The sequence below is a fragment of the Lepidochelys kempii genome, chromosome 4 (assembly GCF_965140265.1).
Source record: "Lepidochelys kempii isolate rLepKem1 chromosome 4, rLepKem1.hap2, whole genome shotgun sequence".
NCBI lineage: Eukaryota > Metazoa > Chordata > Testudines > Cheloniidae > Lepidochelys > Lepidochelys kempii.
In genome coordinates, this window is record NC_133259.1 from 27,922,990 (window position 1) to 27,936,955 (window position 13,966).

General features: G+C 41.0%; 1 protein-coding gene across 3 annotated transcripts in view; it reads left to right on the forward strand.

Annotated features, from left to right (window-relative positions):
* Nucleotides 1–13,966, forward strand: part of BANK1 (B cell scaffold protein with ankyrin repeats 1) — a 298,816-nt gene that overhangs the window by 109,545 nt on the left and 175,305 nt on the right. The gene's annotated exons all lie outside the window — the stretch shown is intronic.

Sequence of the window (13,966 nt, forward strand, 5' to 3'; positions counted from 1 at the left end):
ATGCCCACATCTTGAATACTGCATGCAGATGTGGTCACCCCATCTCAAAAAAGATATATTGGACTTTGAAAAGGTTCAGAAAAGGGGAACAAAAATTATTAGGGGTATGGAACGGCTGCCGTATGAGGAGAGATTAATAAGACTGGGACTTTTCAGCTCGGAAAAGAGACGACTAAGGGGGGATATGATAAAGGTCTATAAAATCATGACTGGTGTGGAGAAAGTAAATAATGAAGTGTTATTTACTCCTTCTCATAACACAAGAACTAAGGGCCACCAAATTAAATTAATAGGCAGCAGGTTTAAAACAAACAAAAGGAAGTATTTTTTCATACAACACACAGTCAACCTGTGGAACTCCTTGCCAGAGGATGTTGTGAAGGCCAAGACTATAACAGGGTTCAAAAAAGAACTAGATAAATTCATGGAGGACAGATTCATCAACAGCTATTAGTCAGGATGGGCAAGGATGGTGTCCCTAGCCTCTGTTTCCCAGAAGCTGGGAATGGGCGACAGGGAATGGATCACTTGATTATTACTTGTCCTATTCATTTCCTCTGGAGCACCTGGCATTGGCCACTGTTGGAAGACAGGATACTGGGCTAAATGGACCTTTGGTGTGACCCAGTATGGCTGTTCTTATGTTCCTAATGTTTATTTGAGTTAGTTCTTTTCTTCTCATTTGGGTACATGGACTAAGGCTTAAGGAGAAAATACCTTTGTTACCTCCAAATACAATATTTCAAGTATTGTTTACTGCCATTGATATTTATCATGTTCACTTGTATTTTCCACAGTCTTGGTTACTCTGTTTCTATCCATTCAGACTCCATATGGCTGAAATTCACCTTTCTGTAGCGGGCCAGCACAAGACCCATGCATCACTTAAGTTCCACTTAGGTCCTCAAAATAAGGCTTATGCAGGATTTCGGTGCTGCATACCAACCCACTGGTTTTGTGCTGGGCCTGAGGGGTTGTGTGTGAATTTTACTGTATGTGTCAAGCACCATACCTCTCCCTATTGCACCACTGAATAAGAGTTTTGCCTGAATAAAGATTGAAGGATTTGGCCCAATGCAGGGGGGACCTACAGGAAGCTGTAGAGAAGATCCCTTTCCTTATCAATATACAGGAGTTCAGACAAAAGTTTATTCCTGAACCACAGTGGCTTTGCTTCTCCAGGGTCCCAGTCACTCTCATATTCATTGTTGTAGCCTGTTTGTCAAGTCAATGCAAAAACTCCCATTGATCTCAACGGAGTTTGGATCAAACCCTTAGTTCCTTAGGGCTTCGAATACAGACACATTTTGGTTTAACTAGTTTTTCCTCAAGAGTTCCAGCTTTAGTATCTGCTTTGAGCATCCAGCATTTGAAAAATTAAATGCTCAAATACAAAGTGGGGAACAACTGACTAGGCAGTAGTACTGCAGAAAAGGGACTGAGAGTGATAGTGGATCACAGATTGGATATGAGCCAACAGTGTGGTGCAGTTGTGAAAAAGGTCAGTATCGTTCGGGGATGTAATAATAGGAGTGACGTATGTAAGACTCAGGGGGTACTTGTCCCACTCTACTCAGCACTGGTGAGGCCTCACCTGAAGTATTCTGTCCAGTTTTGGGCACCACCTTTTAAAAACGGCAAATTGCCGATAGTGCAGAGGAGGGCAACAAAAATGATAAAAGGCTTAGAAAACCTGGATGTATTCAGTCTTGAGAAAGCAAATTGAGCAGGGGTGGGTTGGGGATAAATGTGTTGAGGCCTGGGGCATGCAAAAGTCAAATTTCGTTAATTTAGGCTTTGTGTTCTGCCATTTCTATTTAATTTTATAGCAGCTTCTAGCTGCCAGAGCCTCCTCCTAGGCATAGGCACCGACTACGTGGGTGCTCCGGGGCAGGTGCTCTGCACCCACCGGCAGCCAAGCTCCCCTCCCCGCCTCACACTCCACCTCACCTCATCTCTGCCTCCTCCCCTGAGCGCGCCACTTCCCCGCTTCTCCTCCCAGCGCTTGCCACTGCAAAACAGCTGTTTTGCAGCGTAACAAGCTCCGGGAGGGAGGAGCAGGAATGCGGCGCGCTCAGGGGAGGAGGCGGGGAAGAGGTGGGGCTGGGGCAGAGATTTGGGGAAGGGGTTGGAATGGGGGCTGGGCAGGGGCGGGGGCAGAGGAGGGTCGAGCACCCACCGGCACCAGCAGAAGTCGGCGCCTATGCTCCGAGGCACCCCCTCGTCTCAGGGAATCCCTGCAAGTGATCCTCTCAGCTCAGTTTCCCTCTTGGATCCCTTGTAACTTCATGGAGTCTTGTCCTCTAGTCCCAGAGCAGTTGATTAACAAATGTATAAATATTCCGTAACAAAAGTCCCCAAACAGTCCATGTCATCCCGGTGTATGTAGTCCTTAAGATGGGAAATCCTCTTGGGCATTACCGTAATACTTACCTAAGGCTGTGATGTTGGCATGGGTATTTTAGTGAAAGTCAAGGACAGGATGTGGGAAATAAACAATAAATCATGGAAACGTCCACAGGGCTGGCGTTAGGGGATAGAAAGCAAACATATACACACCAGTGAGTTACCATCCAAAACCTAAGAGTGACAGAGTTGTAATGATCGGTCTGTTCAAAGTGTCTTTCAGTGCAGACCCAAAAGGGAGCCCCTGGCGGTCTCTGGCTTCAGTTTAGAGTCTGGTCCTTCAGAGTTCAAACTGTCAAAAAAGATAGTTTCTTCTTGCCAGGGATTTTTGTTCTCTTCCTCCAGAGTTCCAGATGATGGGACTAGTTCACATGCATGTTTCCTCTTCATGGGTGGTGGTGGTGACGAACAATCAACCGTTTTTTATCCCCTGGTGTTCCACAATGGTTTGTCTGGTGTCCAGGAGCAATCTTTTGTTGGGCAGGAGCTAACACCTCTTGTGGTTTCACACTTAGTCATGCTTCTCTTCTGGCTGGGGAGGGGTGTGCTGGTGGTTTACCATTGCAGAGAAAACACTTTTACGATTGCAGAACAAACACTGAAAATATTACCTTATACCATGGGGTATGGAATATTATAAGCGAGATTTTTGAAATGCTTGTATCAGAGTCTAAACACCAAGTAGTTTTATAAGACTGATACCTATTTTGAGCAAAACTAAGATACAGGTGACCTAGTCTGGTCTCCAGTTATGAGTTTGTCAGTTCTTAGCTAATGCCTGCAGTCTGGGCAAGAGCTGGCATTTGGCCTGCCAGCGTCACAGCTTTACAGTAAGGAATTATAAAATGGTGGTGCATAATGACTGTGGTAGACAAGTAAACACACATACAGCAGCAACTCACATGTAGCCTTGCACATATCCATTAGAAGTTATATGTAATCACAAGAAAGCACTGGGGACCAGATTTTCAAAGGTATTTAGGCCCCTAAAGATGTAGATAGGCATCTTGTGGGATTTTTTTAAAGAATCATCCTGTTACGTGTCTATCTGCATCTTTAGGTGTCTAAATACCTTTAGGGCAGTGGGCAGCGATCGACCCCTGAGCGCTCTCCCGTCGACTCCTGTACTCCACCGCCGCGAGAGACGCAGGCAGAGTTGACGGGGGAGCGGCAGCAGTCGACTCACCGCAGTGAAGGCACCGCAGTGAGTAGATCTAAGTACATTGACTTCAGCTACGTTATTCACGTAGCTGAAGTTGTGTAACTTAGATCGATCTTCCCCGCCCCGCCCGCCCCCAGTGTAGACCAGGCCTTAAAAAGCTGGACCTGGGTTACTCCTTATCCTTATACACTCTGTTTCCTACACACGATCACTAGCTACCTAGTTAATACTCGGTTAAGCTGGACATCTGCAATAGCTTTACATTCTGACCACTGCACTGTTGCTTTCAACTTCCTTCATTAGGGGAGTGATAATGGAAAGAATAAAGAAAGAGGCTTTCACCTCTAGGTTACCAGGTCAGGATTTAAATTTTTAGTGGCCAAAAATTGTTCCCATCCCATAGATGTCCTAGCCTAAAGTGGACACACAAAAGTACCGTATATACTCGTTCATTAACCCATTCATTTATAAGCTGACCTGCAAGATGGATAAGTAAAAATGGCAAAAACTGTTGTGACCCTTTCATAAGCTGACCCTATATTTCAGGGGTTGGCAAACTTTGGCTCCCGGCCTGTCAGGGTAAGTTGCTAACTGGGTCAGAACATTTTGTTTAGCTGGAGCATCTACAGGCATGGAGCCCATCAGCTCCCAATGGCTGCGGTTTTGCCGTTCCCAGCCAATGGGAGCTGCAGGAAGTGGCGCAGGCCAAGGGACATGCTGGCTGCCACTTTCTGAAGCTCTCATTGGCTGGGAACGGCAAACTGCAGCCACTGGGAGATGAGGGGCACTGTGCCTGCGAATGCTCCAGGTAAACAAAATGACAATGTATTAGATATTCAATTCAATAATTCAATAAAGCTTAAAATCATCAAGTTTTGGTGTAGATCCATTTGATAAGCTGACCCCCGCTTTTTAATGCTTCACTTTTTACCAAAAAAATTTGGCTTATGAACGAGTATATACGGGTAGTTCTTTCTGGTTCTACAGCAAGTAAAGGTTTTAGAGATATTCTCTGTGCTTAGCTTCAGTATGACAAAATTTCAAGTTTAAAGATAGTTATTTTCCTTCTAAAGCTTTTGTGTGTTCAAATAATTACAGTACTTTGCTAGCATATACAACATAAAACCTCTTTTGTCCCTCATTTTAATGAGTTAAATACAGTACAGTAGAACAGTTCTTTATAGTAGAACATCTCTGATTTGAGCTAATAGAGAACCCATTGCAAATTACTGAATGTTGTGGATCAGCAATTAAGTGAACAATTACAATTTTAAAAAAAGTAAGCTAAGAAGCAAAGTACATTTTGTGATGCATTATCCTTATTCACTTATTTTGACAGGTGAAGATTTAGTTTTTTTGATGATACTTCACAGTATAACATATTTTATAGCTATAAAAAATTCTTAGCACAAGAGATCTCACTATGGCACTCTGTTAAATCTCAGAGAAGGGAAAGTGCAGATTGTGTACATATTAGTGAAGTGCAGATAAGCAAGTGTCTACTGTACAGCATGTGATATATATATATTTTTTTATAAAAATCTAGCTAAAATAGCATATGTAGTGCAAGATGAAATCTCTCGAACATTTTAGCCAGCCAGTTCTACCTCATCTGTGTTATGACAGCACACCATTAATGACATAAGTGATTGCTGATAGTCCTGTTTTCTTGCTTCAAGAGCATTTGAGCATTCCAAAAATTCTCATTGTAGCGTAATTTCTAGTGGCCTAAACAGAATCTTTGACTTCAAGAGAAGATTATTTTATTTAAGGGGGAAAAAAACCCATATTTACTATTCAGCTGTGGATTATCACCCTGTCATTTAAATGAAAGGTGTGTGTAACAGGAGGTACTGGATACTGACTGTAGCCATGTGACATGGTACAGTAACTCCTCGCTTAACCTTGTAGTTATGTTCCTGAAAAATGCTACTTTAAGTGAAACGATGTTAAGCGAATCCAATTTCCCCATAAGAAATAGTGTAAATAGGGGGGGTTAGGTTCCAGGGAAATTTTTTTGCCAGATAAGAGACATATACAGTATAAGTTTTAAATAATTTTAAACAAGAAATTTTACTCACCAATTATGATTGTGAAGCTTGGTTGAGGAAGGCGCGTAGCGGGGTCAGGGCGCGGGGGCTTGCCCCGTTCCACCTGCCTGGCATTCCTGCTCCCCGTCTCGAATGGGCAAACAACAGTATAACGGAATACTGCATGTCTTTAAACTAGTATGTTCTGTAACAGATCAGCAACCTAATAATGAAACAATGTTAACTGGGATGACTTTAAGTAAGGAGTTACTGTCTAAGCTTTTGTAACCCTGAACCAGCTCAGAAAGTCAAGACAGACCTTTTACCAGCACTCCTATGTGTCACACCTTTACTAAAGGTGGAGCTAAAATTCATGCCCCCAAGAAAGTAGTTGGAGTCCCTTCTAAACAGAATTTATCTTCTCACTGACTTTTGAACCAGATGCCATGAAAAGCTAGGGAAGGTGGAAATATGGAAGAAGCCTACTAGTGCCTCCATAGTTCAGATCGCATGGAGATTTGTATTTAAAGTGAGGATAAAATCCTGTAATTCACACTTTCATGATTTAATTAAATTGCTTTAACACAATAATTCTTCAAATTTTTTACAATATATTTGCATGAGAGATTCAGTAACCATGGCAGAAATGAGCCTTTTCTGAAATTACCCCAGAGAGTCCAAGGTTTTTTGGGGGCCCTTTATAGCTAAAACACCCATCATCATTATAAACTGCAAACTTCATATACATGTATATTTTCATAAAATCTCACATATTAGTAGCACAGTTTTCAAAAGTTACATCTTTTGATGTAAACTCCTCTTATTCATTGTAATCCAATGTAGAGCCACAAACAGAGAAGCTGATGGAGCTGCCAGATGTGTCAGCTCCATCTGTTCTCTCATTTAGGCCAGGTTGCCTTCTTGACTCCCCAGCTACATTCTGTGAATTCAGGATATCATAGGATGGAGAGAAAGTGGGGCTGTGCCCAGGAGTGAGGAAGGATGATGTGACAAGAGTGGGTTCTGCAGGGGAGACATGGTAAAGGGAAAATGCAGAGGAGAGAAGAGAAATATTCCAACAAGTTGCTTATAATTTGTTGGGGGAAAGCTGCATTCTTATGAATCATAAGAAGTTTGTCAGATTGCAGCTCCTCCATGATCCAGCATGTCAAGTTAGCCCCATTCCCACTTCAGCCTCCCACTATGTGCAATATATGCTAAGATATGAAATGTAAATTCCTCAACCAGAGTTTCTGAAAGCTGAAGAATTAAGTTGTATGAATGCTTTGCACCATGCAGAACTCTGTGTGTTCAAATAATTGCTGCATGTGTGTTCAGTTTCTCTCTGCTGACACAAAAGATGTAGATTTACAAGGTTAACAGTAGTAATTATCTGTAATCATAATGTTGGGTTTTGGAAAAGGAATACATACTGCCCATTTAGTAAGTGATAACAGCAGGAAAACAGGCACTCTTATGTACATTCTATTTAATGAGTAAAATACATGTGTTCATTTTGAATTGTTAAGCCAAAAATAGGTATAAAGGACATGTTTTGAATTGTAAACAGGGGCATATGGCTCACAAGGCTTCCTGGAACTTGATTTTTTTTGAAATCTGAAAAGCATGGAGCCATGTACAAAAATGTGCATTAAATGTGTGTGCAGTTATCAAAGTTGCCACCACATCTCCTATTTGTGCACACAAATGGCACAGAATACCTGACAAGTGGCACATGCAAATACCTCATCATTGTGTATGCTACTGTTATCAACATGTATAAATAAAACATACAGTTATTGCCCTTGCTCCTGGCCTCAAATTTTCAAAATCAGGCTCACACTATCTAAGGGTACGTCTCCACTGCAATCCAAAGTGTGACTGCAGCTTGGATAGATGTATTTGTGGTAGCTTTATCCATGCTAGTTTGGCTAAAAGTAACTGTGCAGATGCGGCACCACAGGCTTAAGCATAGGCTGCACAAGAAGGCTGGGAACCCTGTGTACCTTCTCGCATTGCTAGCCCACGCTGAAATCTGTGCCCCACGTTGTTAGCTATATTAGTATGGGTATGTCTATCCGGGCTTTAATCTCACCTCAAAGGAGATATAGTTTTAGTTGATCACCATACAGTGCCATCACTGGCTGTAAGAGAGATGAGCTCAGTGACAGACCAGTGTAGGATTTTTTCACTCTGATGAGCTTGTTCGTGTTTTGATGGGAAACTGTATTTTACTTATTTTCATTGTTTATTATTTTTTATAGTCAGATATATCCATTATGTTACATTACACTACATGCATGTGCACACAAAGTACATAGGGACATGTGGGTTTTTGTTCATTCTGAAATATGGAAAGGGAAGCTTTTAAAATATTCATAACAATCTTGCTGAAATGCAGAACCACAACCACAAGTTGTAGTTCTTATTCCTTCTGCTTCCATTTTCTCATCTTGTAGTTACACATTTTCAAACACCGCTGATGCCATTTGCATTAATTTCTCTTATCTAGAACATAAACAAACAGAGCCTTGCCAAAGCATTTTGTTTTAAAATCCTGATCTGTACTGCTATCTGGTGCTGGACTTTAAATTTGGGTGGAGTTCAAATTAAGATGCTTTTAAACTTTCATTTTAGTTCTGATAACTCTAATCTTGTGTAATGTTAAGAAATGGTTTGTTCATCAAGTGTGATAATTTAAACCTGCATGGACTTCCTGACAGGTTTTGACGTTACAGATTTTTATTTTTAAGTCTGCATTTCGTCAAGATTTGTGTATTATTGGGAATTAACACTGGTTAGATTATTTTTTCCTAAGTACCTTCCAAGTTAATGACAACAGACTAATAAAACGTGTAACAAATTGTTCCAATGCCTCTCTTTTTAATACACTGAATAATATTTTGGTGCATTAAAACAGAATCCCAGTTTGGGAAGGATATGATGGACAGATGAATCTGAGAAACTGCTACAGACATTGGATTTTTTTAATTTTGCTTTGCTGGAACTGGAATGCATGAATGGAAGGGGAAGAAATGCTATTTTTACTTATGTTGGGCTACTGCATTCTGTTGACAGGCTATAGAGTCAGAGAAACTGCAATAGAATGGTATTCTTGACCCATTAGATATTGTGGATGAAATCCTGGCCTCTTCTGGGTCAAGATTTCACCTCAGGGGCTAGATTCACAAGGGGGACTGAGACATCTAGCTGCCCCTTTAGATGTCTAAGTCCAACTTTTAGGTGCCACTGGCATTCACAAACCCCCACTCAGCTGCTGCCTGATCCTGTAGGTGGCTAAAGTCCCATGGTGCTCAAGTTCTGCCAGTAAAGTCCCAATGGCACCTAAATTTCTTCTAGTAAGCATGTGCAAATCTGTGTCCTAAATGTGTTTAGTTGCTTAGCACCTAAGCCCCAGTGAGATCCTCAAACTTACACGTTCCCCTGCTTATCTCACCTTTGGGACTCAATCCAGTAGGTGTGCTTTCAGCGTGCCTAGTCTGTGGGGAGTTGGTGGTGCTGCCCCTGAAATGTGGGAGAACTAGGTTAATATCTCCACTCTGCCTGGTTTTGAGCAGGGACTGGAACCCAGGTTTCCCACCTCCCACGTGAGTGCTTTAACCACTGAGCTATAAGGTATGTGGGGGGCCGGGGAGGTTCTCCATCTCTCCTGTTGAAGCTGTTCCACGTTGTGTAAATAATTCAATATTTATTGAGTCAGAGAGAGAATGACCCTATGCCCCAGTGGTTAGGACACTCACCTGGGAGACCTGGGCTCAAATCTCTGCTCTAAATCAGGCAGAGGGCATCATTACCACCTCCTCCTCCTTGTTTTGTTTTGTTTTTGCAAGGAAGGGCTGATCTGCCTTAGGTGCCTACCTCCAGGAGGGGGTTCATGGCTGTGAAACCCAAGCAGACGGAGGCACCTCCTTTTGACTCAGAGTTAGGCTCTAACTCCCTTTTGAGGAGCTGGGCTTAAGTCAACCCTCTCCTTGTCATTTCTTACTGGGTGGCTCAGGTGGCTGCCTGCTCAGCAAGCTGAGTTCTGTGAATCCCTTTTTTGGGCACCCAATTCTCTGCAGGCATTGGCTAGGGAGCCTGAGCATCTAACTTGGGCTTGTGTATTCCACTATGCAGCAAGGTACCTGAAAGTTAGGTGTTGCAACTCGGAATAATGTAAGGCAAGTCCCCCTTGTGAAGCTAGTCCCTTGCATTCCTTCAGCACCCAGAACATCCCTTGAATTCAGTGCCATTGTCCAGCAAATGTAAGAATGAGCCCCCCCGAACAGCAGTGAAGGCACGACAGCCTGGGCCTCAGTGCAGGCTAGCAATGAGATATACCTAGTATTAGGAACAGACTGGTACATCCATGCGGAAGTCCATACTGCACCAGCTTCACTGCTATTTTTAGTATGCTAGCTAAAATAAAGCTAATGCAGGTATGCAATCACATCTTCAATTGCAGTGTAACAATAACCTATATGTCATCAATATAAAAAAATCTTAAATGAATTTGCAGCATCAGTGACATGACTGATGTACAGAATACACTATATTGAACCTTCCAAAGGCAGACTAGCCTGATTTACTATAAATACCTTACAATCTCTCTCTTTATTCTGCATTGTCTATCAGTGTTTTTAAATAACAACACTCTAATAATCAAAGGGAATTAATACCTTTACCACTGATAATCAGACACTTCACAGCACCTTAAAGTCATTATTTCATCATTAATGTAAAACAATCAATAATTATTCAATTCCAAGCTGAATGAGATAGATGGGTTATTCATCCTCATTTTGGACTGTAAAAAATTATTATGGTTTCTTTGTTAATGTTATGTTAATTGTTACAGATTTCATACATTAATATTAAACAAGAAATCCTTGGAGAATGCCACCTTGTGATATCACTAGCAAGTGGAATATATGTAATAATGATATGTATTATCAACTTTAATTGTTTACAGTTTTTAACTTTTAAGGCCAGATACAGTCTCCTTGATACAAGCTGGCTGCTTAAATTGACTGGGGTAGCACAATGTTTCTGGTCAATCTGTCCTTTAATTTAACATACAGCATAAGAATTTAATACCAGTAAAAGTTGGATCCAATCCAATGACCATTGGGAACTAAGTGACACTTTTTGTATAGTTTCCTTCACACATTGTCTCATTCCAACTAACAGAATTGCAGCAGGGAAGGTAGTTGGATAGAAATAGTAACCATTGGTTGTGTGACAAATGTGCCTCTTTTGTCACATCAGGGCTCAGTGTTTCTCCCCCTGGCATTAAGGGGGACCTGGGATAAATCAGTCCTATTCTGCAGATTTAATATTTCATATTGGCCTATTTACAGGATAGGGCTTAAGGTTGATTCAAGGGCTTCTTTAGACAAAAAAAATTAAAATTTTTAACTCCTCCTGGAGCACTGCCTCTTCTTCTGCTGGCTCCACCCTCTTTAAACTACTCTGGGCCCAGCTATGATGGGAATCAAAGCCTCCTCCCCAAACAGAAATAAAAATAAGATTTCCCCTTATAGGGTAAAACAGCTCTTGACCTAGCAGAAACATTTTTCCCTCACTGCACACAACCTTTCTGCAGCTTACTTCTCATTCCACCTCTCCTTTCTCCCTCACTGGAAGAAGTTTTTAAAGATCACAGGCTGCCCTTAATTAGACTCAGGTGTCCCTAATTAAGCTGAGATAACCTCTTTCAGTTCATAGAAAAAAAGGCTTTAACCAATCTAAAACTGATATACTTGCCTTCAATCACACTTCCAGATCCGCTGGCTCCTTTGATGCTTCTGAGGAGCAGTGGGTGCTGTCCGGGGTTCTCTGCTCAGTGTCCCCATCAGCTTTCCTGGTTTTGGCCCTTTGACCCCCACACCTGTTCCTGTTTGTTTTTTTTCCGTTGTCCCCTGTCTTTAGTTGAGTTCGGGGATCCATAGCTCCTCCCTAGGCTGGGGGAGGGGCCTTTAGCTGTGGGCTTACACCCACCCACTTCCCAGTACCCACACCTCCAGAGTGGACAGAACTGCTCCGAGGCCTCTCTCTTCTGGGGAGGGCACTGTTGCTCAACCAACTGATCCTGCCCATGCTCTGGCACCAGCTCAACACCCTGTGCCTGACATCGGGTTTCCTGGCCAATCTCCAGAAGCTGATACTGGAGTTCTTTTGGCCAGGACTGCATGGGGTGTCTGCAGAGATTTGTTGTCCCTCATAATCAGCTGAGTTCCCGGGTTCAGTGGATCCTTCCCAAAGGCTGGGGGAGGGTCTTTTAGCCATGGGCGGACTTATGCCGCCCACTTCCCTGGAATTTCAATAGGACCACACCTCCAGAACTGTCAGGTCTCACTTTTTGTCACAGCTGAGTTATCTGTAATGTCACAATGGCTCCATTCAAAAGTGACATGAGCTAATAACCTGACCCCAACAGTCCATAATCATAACTACATGAAAAATTTGAAGATGCTGTTTTATTGTTCAGGTTAAAAATAAAAATCCAACAACTATATAAGTTAAAATTCTTTAAAATACCAATTTTAAAAATTTTAACTAATAAACTTATTTATTTATTTGTAAATTCTCAGAAATTATTTCAACACTCATCCTTTCTGATTGTGAGGATGTTCTATATTCTTTGTTCATGACAAAGAGATTGAAGTACTGCTTTAAGTGGAAAATTCAACCTTAACTTAGGAGTCTCAACTAGTGCCTCCATAAAATACTAAACAGTCACAGTTTGCATACATTATAGCATTTTGTTATGCGTATGTAGAGAGTACGATGACAAATTTGACAAAAATATTGAAGTTCAGGTGCTGAGATTCCCTCACTTCCCTTTGTGGCACCCTTTATGATGCATTTTGTCACTTCCTCCCATCTCAAACAATGTGTGTGAGTGGAATTTATAAGATGATAGAATTAGGACTTATTTTGCATTCCTGGCCAATTATATCTGGTTAATTTGAAGGCATGGATTTTTTCCTTAGAACATGTCATTAACATGTTGTAAAAGTTTTTTGCATAAAATATTTGACCTCTTGATGTATGCTTGCAAAACATAGGCTGGAAATTAAATTTTTTTGTTATCATATCCTCTCTAAAATTATCCTTTAACCTTTTTCAACTTTTATGTTCCTGCTAGACACCTACAAAGGCAGAAAGTTTAATACAGGCAACTCAGGGAAGAAATCTTTTTTTTTGGTGCTTTTGAAATATCAGCTATTTTTTAGACATTTTACTTGTAAAAGAATCCCACGTAATGTGCAGAATTAGACCTAGCTTTGATGGTTTTGGTCTAGTTTTCAAATTCCTTGCATATATTATACTGTTAGTGTGTGTGTGTTTTCCCCAGGGATTTTTTTCTGCTGTGTGTGGAAATATAGAGAAATAGCTAACTACATTATGGATTATGTTCACTTTTTTCTATGGGAAAAATATTTATAGTTATTCTAATATAGAATCTAGACTATGGAATTTAAATAAGAGGCTGAGAATGGCAGAGTAAACATATCATACAGCAGCTATTTCTCACAAAGAAGCTTTAGATATTTTTGTTGTTGGAGCTATTATTTTAAAATTACAATTATTGTAATGCTTAATAGACTTTTACTAAGTAGACTCAAAGAAATATAAAACTCAAAGAAAACACAGCTAGGAGTATGGAGATACACAGGAAAATAAATATTTTCTTAACAGAGAGCCAAATTTTTGAAGCTGTGTGCCTCTAAATATATGCAAGGCTCCTGAATCTATTTCATTATTTATATTTAAGTGATTTGTTTTTTCAAAGGTGCTGAGCACTTAAAACCCCATTGCCTTCAGATAGATTTGCAGGTGCTCCATACATGTGAAAGTCAGGCCTTTTATATTTAGGTGCTCAATCTTAGGTGTTAGCACTGAAGTTTTTTGCCAGAGGTCTCTTTCAGTTTCTCTCTCTCTCTCTCTCTCACACACACACACACACTTACTTATGGTGGCTAAAAACTTCAACATTATAGTCGACAGTACAAAGAGTGGTAACAGCTAGTTCTCCACTCAGTATGGCATAGTACAAATATTTCTGGGTTTCTCTGTTCTTGCTTCCTTGTCCAAAAGGCAATTGAGTATTTTAGTAATGACCATAAGAGTCACTTTTGGGATCAGTAATTATTTTTTTCTATTGCAAGAACTTCCTGTGTCTTTGCAATCCATCTTTCTAACGATGGTGAGCTGAGATTTTGCCATTCCACCACTACCATTGTACCGTTGCTAATAATAAGTTCTGAAATAGTTGGTTAATTTCAGTGTACCTACGTCACTTATTCCCCAAAAGAGAAATGCAGAAGACAATACAAATTAATGTCCCACTATTTCAGAACAA